Below are 16,976 nucleotides of genomic sequence, written 5' to 3'. Positions count from 1 at the left end.
TTGGCCAACTTGTAAGATGGGTGGTGGTGCTCCTGGGACAGTTGCTGCAGCTGTAGTGTCTTTGATAGCTGATGTAATGTCTGTAGACTGTTAGAGCCATAAAATTACAAATCCAGAAACTGATGATGATTATTCTCCTTCCTAAAATTTAATGCATTTACTTTAAATATGGTTTGCTCTAACAATGAGTTCACATTCTAATATTTTATGTTACGTCTTTGGTATAAAACCTCTGTGTGTGTGTAAATATATATATATATATATATAAGAAATAGTGTCTTCTACAGTAAGATTCGAGGGATTACATTTCTTCTATACAATTCCATCAAGAATTTTTATTGTAACTAATTTCATAGTCATGGATTATTAATTATTCTAATGAAGTCCATCTTGTAGCTCTCTTGGCAGTGTTTTGTTTAATGGCCTCCATGGCCAGGTACATTTCAGCCACAGCAACAGGTCTTGAGCACAGAAGGAGATGCCCAGTTTAACATTTGTAAAATTTAAATGTGGACACACTGTCAAACCTCAGGAAGGTCAGGATTCAAAAGAGGGACCAAGTCTGTGGCTTATTCCATAGCTGTGAAGCACAGGTGAAGTCCAAGTACTTTGCCTTTCTACCAAGTATGAAGCAGGTATTCAGTTACAGTTTGTTGTGATGTGTATTTTGCTTTGCGTTTAAAATACTAAATAATATTCAAGTCTGATTACTCAATAATGTGCTTTGGGTTTACAGATTTGTACAGTCTCATGACAGTTCATATTGTGGGAAATACAACTTTTAGAGCATGACTTCCACTGTTCCTAATATCCTCTATTTAATATATGCTGGTAACAAAAGGAAAGCTGTAAATGGATCATTCAGTCTGCATTTATGATATAAATGGTAGAATTCCTAAAGACTATGACTAAAATATTTTTAATATAAATGCTCTAGCATACTCTAATATGAATGTATTAGGGAAGAAATGTTAGCTGCCAGCATAGGAGTTGGTGAATGGTTTCCAAATTAATGAGAAAATCCCACTTCTGTTTTTAAACATGAGCTTGTAATAATGACAGAAAACTGGCAGGCAAAATGGTTTTGGTGATGTAGGAGTCAAGATTAGTAATGCATTTTCCCAAGGGAGTAATGTTTGAACAAGTCCAAGGTTTTATTTAAAACTTCTAAGATTAGGGGAAAAAAGAGGGCTGTACTAAAATTGCATCTTTTGTCAGCCTAACTTATCTTTGAAGGCACTCCTCACATTTCCAGTGTTATTGATTTTGTTTTGAACCATAATGCAGTCACAAATGAATGATTATAACTCTGGATATACCTCATTTCTATACCTTCTGTAAAATACTGGGTAGTCATGACTGTACTGTGAAAGTGCATAGTCAATGCCAGTGAACCTGTACTGGATCAGAGACAAGAAAAACTGCTGGTCCTGGAATGAATTAGTTCTCTAGAATTGAATTTGTTTGTTCCTCCTTAATTCAGAGTATTTAACCTTCCACAGTGAGATGTAAAAAACAAACACAAAAACTCCCTCCTTTTTTAAAAGTGGGAAATTCCATCCATTATATTCCAGAAGTCCTCCAGAGGTCCTCAGGCAGTTCAGATTTTTGCAAATTAGAAAATGGCTTGACTAGAATGATGTGGAGTTTCTGGTGGTCTTATTGAAGGAAAAACAGCTAAACTTTAATTCTGTAGTTTTTAGATATTATTCTGTACTTAAGCAGACCGTAGTTTTTTGTAACATTTTCTAAGTATAATCAGAATTTAAGTTGTAGGATTATTTTGGAAGGGAAGAGGCTGTTGTATCTTTATACTCCTACCCATATGTTTATGCTCACATGTCAAAACAGATTTTTTGACAACAAGGGAAACAAAAATATGTTTGAAAGCTGACAAGCAGGTATATAATTTATTCTTGCAGTACTAGGCTATCACAATAGACACACAGATGGTTGTCTGGAAAAAAAACCTGTGAAATGAATCTCAATCTAAAGCTATCTCTGTATAGACTTCAGAAGATTTACCAGTTTCATGGAAAATATTTCAGATTAATACAAACAAAAACAAAAACAAAAAATCAAACAAACAAAAAAGTTGCTTTGATGATTTTTATTTTGAATCAATAGACACCAGGCCAATTTTTCTTTTTGAAAAGAAAAGTGAACTGGAGTGGGCAGAAAAGTAAATTTTTAAGAGGCCTAACATGTAAATTGCTGTCATAATAGAGATTCTAATAACTTTTTTTTTCAGCTTTACTTTTAGCCACACTTTTTAAAGAATAGGAGGAACAACCTTGCTATGAGGCATTGCAGGCAGTGCAATTTTGGAATCTGCAGGCTACAGAATCATGGAATGGTTTGATTTGGAAGGGTCCTTTGAAAATCATCTCCTCCAGACCCTCTGCATTGAGCAGGGACATCTTCCATGAGATCCAGCTGCTCAGAGCCCTGACCAACCTGACCTTGAGTGTTTCCAGGGACTGGGGAGGATGTCTGCTAGGTAAGAAAGGAAGAAAAGAGAGAAAGCAAGACAAGACAAAATAGGACTCTTAAACTCTGAAGAATAGCTTAAAACATACAGAATGTGACAGTACGAAGGAAAAAAGAGGAGCCCAAACAGAACCTAGTAGGAAATTGGCAGTGACAAGAAGGAGAAGCAAAATGTGAGGTGGGGGAACTTCTCGTTGATGTTGGAAGTGAGAGTCACAGCAGAGAGGATGTACCTGTACATGTTTTATGTATTGCTTTGCAAATTTGTTTTTCAAAACATCTGGACTATTAAGAAATGAGCACATTTTGCTCATATGGGCCTGTAAAGTCGTATTTTTCCTTTACCAAATTCTGCACTCTTAAGATAGATGATCCTGCCAGTTGTTCTCTCATATGATGAACAGTGACAGTACAAGATCTGTAGTCTTGGTTTCTCAGCTGTTGCTTTTTTTTTTTTCTCCTTTTACCTCCCTGATTGTCATGATTGTTTTCTCTTGTACATGACAAATGCTAAATAATAAGACAGTGTAATGGGCAACTGAATTAGAAACACGCTGATAGAGTGTATTTCCTTGGGGAAATGCCATGGTCCACAAAGACATGTATTTCAAAATCAAATGCAACCCCAGTTTCACTGTAGATGTTTTTCTCTAAAATATTTGTAGGCTTAGAAAGTCAAGGTTTTTTCATTCTCATTGCACCCTAGTCAGTTCACCAGCTCTTGTACAGGTTTCTCAAGCTGTAGTTTGGAAAGTTACTTTGGGATTTGTACAGCGTCATGTCTGCCACTGCTGGCAACTGTAGAGGATAAAAATTATCCTCCAGTCAAAAGCAATTACAGATCATCAGAGTGGAATCTGGCTTCTGCAGCCAGCAAGCAGTTACAGACATAGGACTGTAGGCCAGCTTTGCTATTCCAGCAGTGTGCAATCAAAGCACTTGTTTGTTCAGGGGAATCTTACTGTACAGTGGAGTTACTGACTGAATAGACTGTCTAAATAATGGCTTCTGTCTTAGGTTTGGTTGGGTAAGAGTTTTGGTTTTTTTCCTGAGACTGAGGGAAGACTATGTAGGTTGTGCAAAGACTGTCACGGTAAGAAAGACAAGACACAACAGGATCTGCAGAGAGTGAGGTCTGATGATAGAAGGAGAAGTGAAAAATCTTCCTATAGACAGATTTTACCTTTTCTTTTTAATAGATAAATCTAAATAAGCATAACAAAATTAATGTGAGTAAATTATATTAAAAGGCAAAGAGAATGATTAAGACAAATGGACTAACAGAATTCGTATGGCCATGTATATAACAGAAATAAAGTTTCATCTACATAATTCTAAAGGTAAGGACTGACATTATTGATTCAGAATGAACAGAGAACAGCTAACCTACTAGGATGGAAAAGTTGCAGAGTTAAATGGCTCAACATCCACAATTTTATTCCATGGGGTTTTCATTAAGTTCAAAAAGTAGCTGTGAACACAAAGGCTCCCAGTCAAATCTTTGTATTTTCCATTTGTAAACTTCTTATTGTAAATTACTCCTTTCTAAATAAAGTTACACAAGACCCATGGCAGCTTGAAATTCCTCTGTGTATCTCATTCAAATGTATAAATTCGTTGCAGTATAAAGTATATAGAACAAATGTGATTTCATTTGCTTTTTTACATTATTTTTATTTGACGCAATTATTTTTATTTTCACAGTTTGTCGAAAAGCTTACATAAATTTATTTCTGCCTTCGCATTTCTTTTGGAATCCTAGCCATCCTGATGTATTCCTTTAGGTTGACCCTGGCTAGATCCCAAGTGGCCCACAAAGCTGGACTTCCAGTCCCCTCCTCAGCAGGAAAGTTCAGTGGGTATTATAAAGGCTTGTTGGTCAAAATAGGGACAAGGAGAAATCAGTGACTCCATCTTCTGTGAGAAGCTGCCAGAGCTTCCCCCATGACTGACAGAGCCAAAGGCAGCCAGTTCCAGGAGGGACCTGCCACTGTCATACACTTATGCTGTTGCCTTGGGTGGGTTTCTTACCTTCTATAACCCCTGAGATTAAATTTCAATCTGAGAAATATTTATGAATTTTTTAAATAAAACTCTGTCATCTGCTCTTCTAGCATTCAGTGTCAGTTTTACTGAAGGAATCAAGTCCATCCTTATTTCTTTAACTGTACTCTTAAGGTGCTCTTTCACTGTTTTTTAAAGGCATTTTCATAGAAATAATGAAGGGCATCACTCTTAAGTTTTATGAGTTATGAAATGATGTTGGGTTTATCTTTTTAGTCTTGCGGAGTCCTTTCTTGAGCATGTCCTTCATAGTTTAGTCTTTCACAAACAGATTTTTTTTGAGAGAATGCTAATTCATTCCTTTATGTACCTAGCTTGAAAACCACATGTCAAATTGCCACTGTGATAACAATAGCTTGAGAGTTAGACATTCAGAAAGGGTTTCTGACTTAGTAAATTAAAGTTTTGTAACTGCCAATTAAACTACCAGTCAGTGGATTATATGGTGCTGCTATACAGATACTGCACATTCAGGTTTTGAGTCTGGCTTCAGTCTGTGTGGGAAATCTTGTCTTTGCTTTTCAATTATCCTTACTCCTCATTTCACAAACTTGAATTGCACTCCCCTTCAGTGGCACTTCATCTCAGGATCTCCATCTTTCTTACTGTCTAAATTCTCCAAGATCTCTTCTATTCTTAGTTTCCCAATTCTCTGCTCTCAGAAGCAGATGAGTAGTAAGGCAAGCCTAAACAGAAATAAAGTTTTTACTTGGGGAGGGGGGAGTTATAAAAAGCAGATAGCCGTGAAAACAAGCTGGCAAACTTAGGAGAGGTTTTTTATGGCATTCAATAATAAACAACAGAAGCATTTTTCAGAGTGTGATGTATTTTCTGGAGGTGAAACGTTATTTCTCCTGGTTGAGACTGTGCAGGTGACAAATGTATTTTAACAACTCTACCACAAAAAACACAAGTTTGTTCCATTTAATATTTAACTGCTATGCAGAAAATGTTTAAAGTTTGCACCATATGAAGTCTTTGAAATGGCAATAGTTAGTGTAGACCAGTCACAATTTTCCTGGAAATACAAAATATCTTAGCTTTGATTCCACCCCCTCCTGTGGGGTTGCACCTTGGAGCTTTGTTCCATTGGGAAGAGCTCTCCCTCTCTGCTCATGGGAGGACCTGAATCTGTGATGGGGCTAAATCAGGGGCTTGAACAAAACCATTTTTCAAAGATTTTAGCTTCACCTGAGATCTTTACAGATTGACAATGGTAAATAGGTGTCCTGTTGTGACTATGCTGCCTCTGTATCCCCAGTCGTCTGTTCTGTGTGTGCTGTAGGTTGTGTTCTGCACCTTTAAGAGTGGTTCTGAGGGTGGGCAGGGAAGAAGACGCCCGCAGTTTGTTTTGAAAAGTGTTCACTCCTCTGCATTCTTTTTTTTCCTTCTTCCTCGGGACTGTGTGTTTGTCAGATATTTGGACAGTGACCAGGGAGAGGTTTTTTCTTTCCTTTTAGTTAATTTAGCTACCTGAGGCAAAGAATCTTCCTTGACTGGGTTTTTTGTTTTGGGTTTTGTTGTTGTTGGTTTGTGTTTGTTTGTGGTGGTTTGTTTTTGTGGGGTTTTGTTTTGTTTTGTTTTTTTGTTTTTTTGTTTGTTTGTTTTGTTTTTTGTTTTTTTTCCCTTTTTTCTTGGGATTGTTTAAATCTGCTCTGGACTGAAAACCCAGAGGAGGACTGGGATCTGGCATCCATGGCCCATGGGGGCCTGGACCTCAGCATTTTCCAGCACCAGAGAGACTGAGACTGATACGAGTCTGAGAGAGCTGAGCTAACTCTTGGCGAGAACCTCCTCAGTTTTGCCATCTCTCCTTGGAGCAGCGAGAGTTTTTGTTGTTTAATTTTTTTTTCATTCCTCATGCTCGTGGGCATTTTGTTTGTTAAATAAATAGTTTTTTCCACATTTCTCTGAGGAATATTTTTTCCCCAGACCAGCTGCGGGGAGGGGCTGTTTGGGTTTGCTCCCCAGAGGAACCCCATTCAGAGGTTTCCTCCCAAATTTGCCCTAAACCAGGACAGTAGGGTATCCAGCTTTTCAAAGAGAGGGCTCTCATGAAAACAGATTTAAGATCAAAACTGCATGCAACGTTACTGGAACAAAATGTATGGCACTTACCAAGTGCAATATATGATAATGGGCTTTTTTGACACACCTGAAGTGATGGTTTTCTTGCATGCATGCATGCACTGTGATCCTTCATGCCAGGATAGCTTTTAACCTTCACTATGTACCATTTACATCCTCAGTAAAGATGTGGCTTAGCATTATTTTTTCATTTGTTTGTTATATGCATCTTTTCTTCTTAAATAGAAGAAACTGAGACTGTATCTTCCAACTTAAATTAGAATTTTGTAACATTTTGGTTTAGCAGTATGGGCTGTAACTCAGGTTTTGCTTTCATGTCAATTGAATTTACTCACAGATTAGGAAGCATAAATATATAGATTTTACCCAGCTGCAGAATGAAGGCAGCTCCTCTCACAAGTCATATCACACTATTATAGGAGTGTTGCCATTATCTTCAATCAGCACAATATCAATCCTATCAGCTATTGCTCCCATTTGAACAGTTATTTGCCTTAAGTAATTTTATTATCTTTCTGTGTGCTATATGCATGCCTTCCCCAGAGAGGAAGAGAGGCTTTTGTGCAAAAATCAGGAGCTGTAGCATGATTCAAAGAAGTGCCAGATAACAGGGAGCATCAAACACCAATTGTGTGGTTGTTCCCAAGCTTGAGCAGCTGCTGGAGTATGGAACATTCTGCAGAAGTCATTGAGACTGAGAGGCTGTCCTCAAAAGGTTCATTGGACAAGAACAATACATAAAAGTTTGCTTAATCCATCCAGCCAGTAATTTCATGAAATGAAGTTTTTCTTTTCATGTCGTGTCAGCACTTGATTGACAAAGTTGTTTCAGTCATCTTGAAACAGAGTATTATACTCTTGATATTTCCAGATGTAAGAATATGGATGAAACAAACAAATAATGTGAACAGATCACACTGTTAAAAAACTGTCCCAACTGACATCATCCCACTTGTTTCACCCTGCACAGCTAAAAAGGAAACCAAACATGTGACGTATTTGGGGTAGGTTTAGGACTAAGGATTACTTAGAGTGAACAGATTTATCACCACTGGTGTGAGTCTCAAAGAGGAACAGAAGGAGAGACCAGAAAACGGGAAAGAGAAGAGATAGAGGATTAACACAATGGCTGCTGCATGTAGAATCCTTTTTTTTTTTTTTTACATTATCACCCTAAAGTGTACCCCTGTAAAAAGCATTTTTGTCTTACCTTCCACCTTCTCCTGAGCCTTCCATATCCGTCTTCCTCCATGCTTCAGTCTTCTCAAGAGTCCTCCTCCTTGGCATGCAAACTCACATAGAAAAACTTAGCTCTATGAAAGTCAAATTTATACATATCTTTACAGGGTTAATCTGAGGTATATGTCTTAGTATGAGCAGAATTGTCTCAGGAGATGCACATTTCTCTTAATTTCTGATTGAGGAAAAGTCTTTTAGCTCTCTCACCTTACAACTCCTGATTTAGAAAGAATAAAATTCATACAGACTTCCCTGTATAAGCTTTTCCATGGTATTACATATGTAGCAGCAGAGTCTAAGCAATTCTTCACCTCTTATTTTAAAAAAATTATTGGATAAAATTTACTAGGTTTACTACTTTTATGAAAAAAGTATTTTCACTGCATTTAGGGTAGCAACATGGAGTTGCAAGTGTAGATTGAAATTATAAAAGTGAATGAAGATGCTCAACAACAAATTAAGAAGACAAGAATGGGGAAATTGTGGGAAAGACAGGACTGAACATCAAAGTCTCTTCAATACTGATGGGATGATGATCCCAGAGGAATCAGAGGGCAAATGAGTGAAGGGAGCTGAAGGTGGTGAAAGAAAACACTTTGAAATGGTAATCAGCTAAAAGTAGTGCTGAGTAAAGACAATACTGACTGAAGCCTCTGTTTCTTTTAGAAGTAACCTGCATTAAATACAGGTCCACGCTATGAGAATTCTTACTTGCATTTATGAGCAACTATTCCCAAAACTAATGCTAGTAATGGCACTAGAAATTCACAAATCTGAGAGAAAGAAGCAATAAAACTAATATAATGAAAGATCAATGAAAGTGAGGGTATGTAACTAAACTATAAAAGAATAATCTCCACTGGTTATGCTCCACCAATACAGGATTATTGCATAGGCATTTGTTCTGGGGCAGATATAAAACATTCCTTGCATGACACTGTACTTACAGTTCCCTAAGTCACCAAAAAACCATTTCTCCTGGCACAAAATCAGTGTATGTTACCTTTCAGAAACAAATGGTATTTTCAGTGCAGAATGAATTTATTATTTTGTATTAGTTTAATGAGAGGGAAAAAAAAGAGGAATGGAAAAATAATCAAAATAACCATAAAATCTTGTTAAGAGAAAGTATGGCTTTACCTTAGGGGCAGATTATGAAACATTAATAAAGACTATTTTCAAATGAAGTACAAAAATGAAATTATTTTGAATCTCTTGGAAATATTTTTAAAGAGAATAGAAAGGAGCCAGTTTTATTTCAAAAGGATAAAAACTATAGTAGTGAGAAATAACAGATTTTTAGCAGAAAAGCAAAATAAACAAAAAAGACCACAGGAAAGCCCCTTTTTATGTCTTTATTGTGTATGTTAAGGAGTCATAACTGTGTTACACGTAAAGTTATTTTCTGTGCATGCCCCAAAAGTGAAGAGAAAATGCCTAAAAAACCACATCTATCAAACAACCTTGTTAGGGTAGGGACAGTAGATGGTTAGAGCCTAAAGGACTCATGTTTCAGCAATAACAGAATCATAATTAATGGTTTAGCCTTTTCCTACACCCTTGTTATTTAACATATGTAACTAGGAAAACACATAGCCGACATTTTTTCTTGTGAATAATGCTTATCATAATTTATGATCCAGAACCCTCCAAATGCCCTGTGGTTTTAGCACAATTTAATAAGATTTAATAACACTGAAACAGCAGAAATTTTGATATCCATAGTGCAAAAAGAGAGGAGTCTTTGACAAATCAAAAATGATTTGTCCCTGTTTCCTGATTCCCTAAGACTCCTGTTCCTCATTTTTAATTGCAATTGTTCACTCAGTGTTCTGCTGTAGGCCACCATAATTCTTTTTAATCCCTTCAGGCTCTCTGCAGCTGATCCTTGTATGTCTTGGTTGTGGGGCCTAGAGATGTCCACAACATACCACCTAAAATTTATATGGATGTTGAGTAATCTTGAAGGATGTGTTTAAAAATGAATCCTGAATGTTTTTTAAAAAAGATAAAAAATTATGTGGAAACATTTCCAAGTGTGAAGGTATGCAGATGCCTTGACCTCAGAAGTCAGATTTGATCTCAGGAAGGATATCTGCCATGCTGAGCTCCTCACTAGACAGTTTTACGTACCATAGAACACATTCTCTCCCTAGCTGCAGGCACCCAGCTCCCACTGACTTTGTAAATGTCAAACTGAATCAAAGTTAGATTCATTTTAAGATCAATAACCTACCTGAGGTTCAGGGCAGCCTATACATTTTAGTTTCTCTTCTCCCCAGCTTACAATACAGAACTAAGAGTATATATAGTTTCAGCTTTCTGCTGAAAGCAGAAGAGAAATCCCTGGGTCTATAAGTTTGCACAGTCAGACCTCTAAGGAGTACATTTTATGAAGATACAGGAGAGCTTTAAACTAGGGATGATATGCTGGAAAAAGAGCTCTTGAGAATTTGTGGCTGAGGATTAAGGAGCAGACCAGTATAGGTAACACTAGTGGGTGTCTGCTGTAGGCCACCTAACCCTGCAGAACAAGTGGGTGAGGCCTTTTACAGGCAAGCAGAAATAGCATCCATGGGGGAGCAGCCTGGTTATTTACTGGAGAGACAACCCAGCAGGTTGTAAGAAATGCAGTGAGTTCCTGGGGAATTTCCTGACACAACTGATGCAGGAGCCAGTGCAGGCAGGTGCTCTGCTGGACCTCACACTCAAACAAAGAGAGGTGAAAAGAGGCATTAGGGAGGTGAAAGTCAAAGGCTGCAGTGACCATCAGACCACAACCTGGACTGCAGGAGAGCAGACTTTGTCCTCTTCAGGGATCTGCTTGGAAGAATCCCACAGGATGAATACCTGGAAGTGAGAGAGATCCAAGAAAGTTCATTGATAAGGGAGGATCACATTCTAAAAATCTCAAAACTGGTCCATCCTGAACAGCAGAGAGTTCAACAAGAGTGCCAAAACTCCTGTGTGCAGGAACAAGGAGCTCCTTGCGAAACTCAAACATAAAAAGGGGACTCCACAGAAAGAGGGAGCTTGGACAGGTAACCTGGGAGGAATATAGAGGCACTGTCCAAGAATGAAGAGATGTGGTTAGGCAAGCCACAGCCCAGTTGGACTGGAATCTGCTAGGAGGTGTCTATGGGTATTTATTTATTTGAATTTGAAGCTAATGTAAATTGTAAATTGAAAACTTTTAATTGGCATACTGCAGCTTTCTGAGAAAAATAGCAGCTAAATATCAATGTGTGTAAAATTAGTTCATTGGTATACTATAAAAGGAATACAGCAAGGAATTTGGTAGAAAAAAATAGTTGATGTTGATTAAATCACATACAAAAAGCAATATTAAAGAAGAATTAATGTGGTTGGACAGTGAAGAAATGCTCCAAAATGAGGAGCAGCACAGCAGTTTCTAGTACTTTGGAAAGGCTGAGCTCATGCTCAGCTCATACCGGTTTCATAAAATATTTTGTATCCTACAAAAGTGTGTGAAGTGAGGAACACACAGTGATGTGAAAGGCCTTGCAGAACCTCCACCAGCTTGTGTGATGGCTGCTGTGGGAGCAGTGGGAATGTCAAATGAGAGGCGTCCCTGAGAGAACATCTTTTATCCAAAACAAAACAAATAACGTTTTCTAAGAGAATCGTTTCCTAAAGATGTTTGTTCTTAAGATTTCACATAGTTTACAACTTTTATTCTCTCCAGAATTGGATGGTTTTGTTATTTAAACTTTAAGACCTTACTTTCATCCCTTAGGAGTAGAGATAGAGAAAGGCCAAAGTGCACAGATTTTTAGGATTATAATACAAAAGCCTAAGAAGCAATAACTGCTTATTCACAGTAGACATATTAATTCAAGGAGTTCATTCTTTTATTTACTGTTTTCTGAGGCTCTATGCCCCAAGCTTTAAGATGTTTCCTGAATTTATATTATATTTTATTCTTGTTTCATCTGAAAATTTAGAAAAGCAGTCAAAGTACAATACATGTGTTTTACTATTTCTTATGTTTTGGGGCTTTTATTTTTCTGAAAGGAGAATTCCATGAAGTCACTCAGATTTCAATCTGCTGAAGTATCCAGTCCCACCATGACCCAGAAATTTGAATTTAGTCTTTGTAACAGCTGTAAATGCATGCAAATAGCATTGTACTTATCTATTTTTTTTTTCTTTAGTGTGGAAAATAAGCACATTTTTACGCTCTCAAAATATTTCAGAACGCTGAACTTTTCACCAGAGAACTAATTGTCCTTAGCAGTTTTTTCAACTCAGTAAATGTCAAGACTTAAACCTGAACTTCAGATTCTGGGAACAATGGCTATCAATTGCCTTTCCCCCCCTGCTGCTCCTCATTAACAGCACAAAGTGCGCTTATTTAAATCCATCCTTATCGCCTAATGTACAAGGAGCAGTGAGTGACTGAATTCAGCAGCTATTAGAAGCACAGCAGATCAGATCTTGCTGTTTATTGATTTGTGAAGAACAGCCTCGCACTGCTTTGACAGCTCTGAGTCAGTGAGAGCAAAGAAAGAAGCTTTTTCAGCTCTTGGGAGGAGAATTGCTGGGCAACATTAAAGAGGGTGTCGTGGAAGCCGGTTTCCTTTGATATGCCGTCAAATTGGCTGTGCTCGGAGTCAAGGTCAGGAGGCTGTGGAAAAGCTATGAATATGGTGGGGAAATTAAAGGAGTGTTATTTTAATAAGTATTGTGTGTATGCATGCTGATTGATACAGAAAATTGCCCTTTTTGTGAGAACAGCTTTTGGTGAAGCGAATTTTGACCAAAAGAAAAAAAAAAAAAAAAAAAAAGGAGATGGTATGTCCTTTTGCTGCTGCACTGAATATAGCTGTTTAGATGAGAATCTTCTCTTCTTTCCCTCTTTTCTTGCCATTTTTCCGCAGAATCCCAGCCATTCAAGAGTTGCTTTAACTCTTTATATTTAGCACTTTTTTAAACTAGTGCTCTCATTTCTGCTGTTTCATGTTAATAAGTACTAAAAATTGCTACTCACACGCCCTTCATGTGATTTTTCTGAATAACTTCGTTGCCAAGTTCAGCGAGTGTGAGTTCTCTGAGAGTGTTGAGCACAGAGAGGCACCTGAGCACCCACCTTGGCTCACAGTCAGTCGTGGCAATCAGAGCTCAGATAAGCACTCCGGGGGAGATTTCCTCCACTGAACTTGTTCAGTTGAAAATCAAAGTATGGCTGAGACCGTGGTTAGGATTATGCCACAGCTGGACCAAGGCTCTTTTGTCTCTGTAGTGTTGGTAGATCCAAGAGCACAGGATTGATGGATTGACAGAGAGATCATTTTTATTGCTCTTTGCTGAGGCCACTCCTTGTTTGCAGGCACAACTTCAAGAATAAGATGGGTGTGCCTCCTTCCTCCAGCACATCTTGGAGTAGTTCAGCAACTCCAGCACTCCTGGACAGTTGCTGTTGGGTGCTTTTTGAGAACATGGAAAATACTGAGAATTAAACAGCTCATATTTCCTTCTTGATCTAGGCCTGCTTTGCAGTATGGACATAATCACAAAAGAACGCTTTATATGTCGCAAAAATATTCTCAGTTAAACCTCAAAAAATGAAAAAAACAAGACAAGCCCACCCCTTCCTCCATCCCCCCCTAGAATTTACACCCAAGTTAAATCCATCAAATCCTTATTCTGACTGCAGTGGAGCCTTTATAAAAACGTTGTCAATTTGAACCCCACATTAGGTAAAGCACTTAGAAACTATTCCTAACAACAGAATGGCAGAGCTTTGTTTTTGTTATTGTTGTAATTTGTTTTTCTGAACCTGATTATATATTCAGTTCACACAGCTGCATCCAGCTGATGGGAAACAGAATTTGTTTCATCAAGTGTTTTCAAAGTCTTTAGAGGATAAGGATTTTAAAGATATTTTTTTTATTTGCCAATTTTTTTAGCAGAAGCTGTTTCTGTACCTTGTCAATATCACTTAAAATCAGTAAAGGATCTTTATTATTACTATGTGCAGCCTCGAGTATATTTACTGCATTGCTGTGGTTCTTTCATTTGTTATGACTGAAAGAAGATAAATGTTATGTAAAACATTTGATTAAATAAATAATGGAAATGCATGTCTTTTCAAGCATGTATCCCCAATGAAGAAAAGCAACGGTTCAAGTATACCAATTACAGAAAATTCTGATGGGTATTTTTAAGTTAAAATTAGAAATAAAAATATTTTGGTCTATTTAAATCAAATTCTCATATCATGATAAAGCAATAGCTGACTTTTTAGAAAGCCATTTATTTTATTTATTATTAACATTTATTGTGGAGAAATACTGTGGAGTTTTACCTAAATGGTACCCAAATGAAATCCACAGCCCCATCCCATGGAGATTGGAGCAGATGACCACTCTGGTCCCTTACAGCTTTACACATCCTGTAATCCTGAATGTTACATTCTGGTAATAGTACCTTTAAATAGTACCTTTAAAGTAGTACTTCTTGCATGGCTAAGCCAATACTACTAAAATCAGAAGAGAATTTTTTCCTTCATTAACAGTATATTTTTTTTCTTCCCCTTAAAGCAAGGAAAATGAATGCTTGAATGGGTTTGAAAATGTTGCAGTTTTCTTCCCACAAGGCTCCAGTTGTTCACAGTATTTTAACTGCTATTGGTTCAGAGCATAGCATATAAAAATACAAGAGATACTCTTTGTGCTCATTTTGGAGGAGCCTATTTCAGATGTTTTGAAGGAAAAACAAGAACAAGAGAAAATTTAAAATTTGGGAATTACCCATGGCTTGTTTCTGAAAAATAAGAAACACTTCTACATGCCAGTGAGATTTTTTTTTCAACAATCATGTAACTTTTATGAAGACTTATATGGATAGAATCTCCTCCAGATTGTTGGTGCATAAGTCACTAAGTCAACTTTGAATTTATTGGATCAGAAGCACATTCTTCTGTAAGTTTAAGCAAGGATTGTTTCAGTGGATATTTTTTGTACACAATTATCTGAGTTATTATGGGTTGAAATTCTGTTATTTTACCATTGATGTGTTAGTTTTGATAAAATTAATAGAAACTAAGTGCAATAGTCTTCCTTGCTCTACCACCAACAGTGAGTTCATCTTTTATAATCTTTTACCTAAAAGGTAGTGTGCCAATGCATCAGCAAGTGGTATTTCCTGGCAGCCAAGTGTGATAATGTTTTGTACTCTCATGTGATACTTCCTGGAGAATACTCAAGATTTCTCAGTGTTTTCTTCTTCTCTGTATTGACAAAATCTACCTCTAGGAAGAGGTATTTCCTGGCTCACATCCAAAGCTGTTCAGTTGCAAAGTTTACCCTGAAGTGTGTAAGGGATTTTAATTTGCTAATGGGCGTATACAGCTGAAAATATTCCGATTTTGTGCAGTTTAAAGGTCACCTGGGTATTTTGAAGGGATTGGAATTCTCAGTTTTAGAGCACTTACAGAAGTATAGGCTGTGTGCTGGCAGTGGTCATATGTAGTAGAGGGTTCCCATTCTCTTTTCTGACCACTATTTGGCTGTTGAAATTTTCCTGCATGAAACACTGCTCCCGACTGTGTGTTTGCAAAGTTCTCATTCTCTTTAGGGATTCTTTATGCCAACAAGTACTTTTTCCATCCTGGCTGACTTAATGAAAAGTATGTACTAATATAAAGGAAGAGCCTTACATTTCTCGATTAACCAGTATTTCCTAATGACAAAATAAGTATGTTACGAGGTAATTTTAAGACAATTCTAAAGAGTATATACATTTTCATTACACTTTTCCAGTGGTTTTTATTTGCATGTGTTTTGGTATGTTTAAGATTATCTTTTTAGTCTTCATTGAAAAGTCATTTCAATGCCACGTTAGTTAATGATTCTGTACTTAAGCTAATTAAACTGATGACCAGAAGCAGTCCTTTCACGGTTTTGTATACACTTACAGACTTCCCCAGCTTGTATCTGTGCAGTGAGTTGGATGTGAACTCAAGCTCAAAGTCAGTCCCTGGTATGAAGCATTGATTAACAAAAACATCTGTCCATGCAATTCATTTGGAAGCCAGAAAAGATGACATAGAAATGAAGAAGGTTGCAGGAAAAGCACCTGAAAAATGGTTTAAGGAAAAAATGCAAATGAGCATTTTTGCATATAGTATTAGTTTTAGAATTGAAAGCAAATAAATCATGTCTTGGAAATAAATTGCTACTGCTTAGTTAAACAAGATTTGGGGTTCTAGGGGGTTATCTGGAAAACACACACAGTCTCATCAAATAGCTCATTAATTCTGTCATTTTTTTCCTTTCTGACTGTTGCTGTCTCACCATGCCCAGTTACTATACAATAGTTCCCTCCTACCACCAACCAAAAAGTCCCTGAATGTTTTAAAATGTGTATTGCTTTTTACTTGTGCAACCGATTTGTTTCCTTGTTATATATATCACAATTAGGCCAATAAAAATATGCTTACACTTCTGCTTTGCCAGTGTTGATGGAACACTTTTTCTTACAGGCAGTATTTAAGTGAACCTGCTCTTCCTATCAGTTACTTTTTTTATTACATTTCAAAAATATTCTGTCATTACATTCAAGTATTTTTCCTTGCTTTATCTAATCCAGTTCTTGGGTCTAACTTAATGACATCCTTCTAGCATATCGGCTATAAAGGGACTGGTGGATGTCACTCATACACCAGAGAATCTTATTTAGCCACCTCCTTTTGGCTGCTTGCTCAATACTCCACTGAGATTTTCAAGGGTAAAGACAAAACCAGTCCTAAACTATTGTCTCTGTTTTCATGCAGTACACTAACCCAACAAAGTGTTAGGAATATGTTTGTCAAAGGTCTGTTCTGAGGAAAGAAAGGGTTGAGGGGCCATGATTTGAGTGATTAAGAGAACAGTGAAATGTTTGCACCAGCTGCTCTCTTTTGGTTAACCTCATTTCAACACTTGGTTAAAATATGGTTATGCTGTCCACATTAAAAGAGATTACTTTTCACATGCTAATTTGTAATACTCCAGTTTCAAAAGTACTTTAGAAGTAGTTTCAGAAAAGTATTAACAGATGGTAGTTCTGGTTTCAATATCAACAAGCAGCAG

General features: G+C 37.2%; 1 protein-coding gene across 11 annotated transcripts in view; it reads left to right on the top strand.

Moving 5' to 3' along the window:
- DMD (dystrophin) overlaps window positions 1-16,976 on the top strand; it is a 978,823-nt gene that overhangs the window by 833,083 nt on the left and 128,764 nt on the right. The gene's annotated exons all lie outside the window — the stretch shown is intronic.

The sequence above is a fragment of the Sylvia atricapilla genome, chromosome 2 (genome assembly GCF_009819655.1).
Source record: "Sylvia atricapilla isolate bSylAtr1 chromosome 2, bSylAtr1.pri, whole genome shotgun sequence".
NCBI classification, from domain to species: domain Eukaryota; kingdom Metazoa; phylum Chordata; class Aves; order Passeriformes; family Sylviidae; genus Sylvia; species Sylvia atricapilla.
The sequence above is the reverse complement of the archived record's forward strand: the minus strand, read 5'-3'. Positions and strand labels throughout refer to the sequence as shown.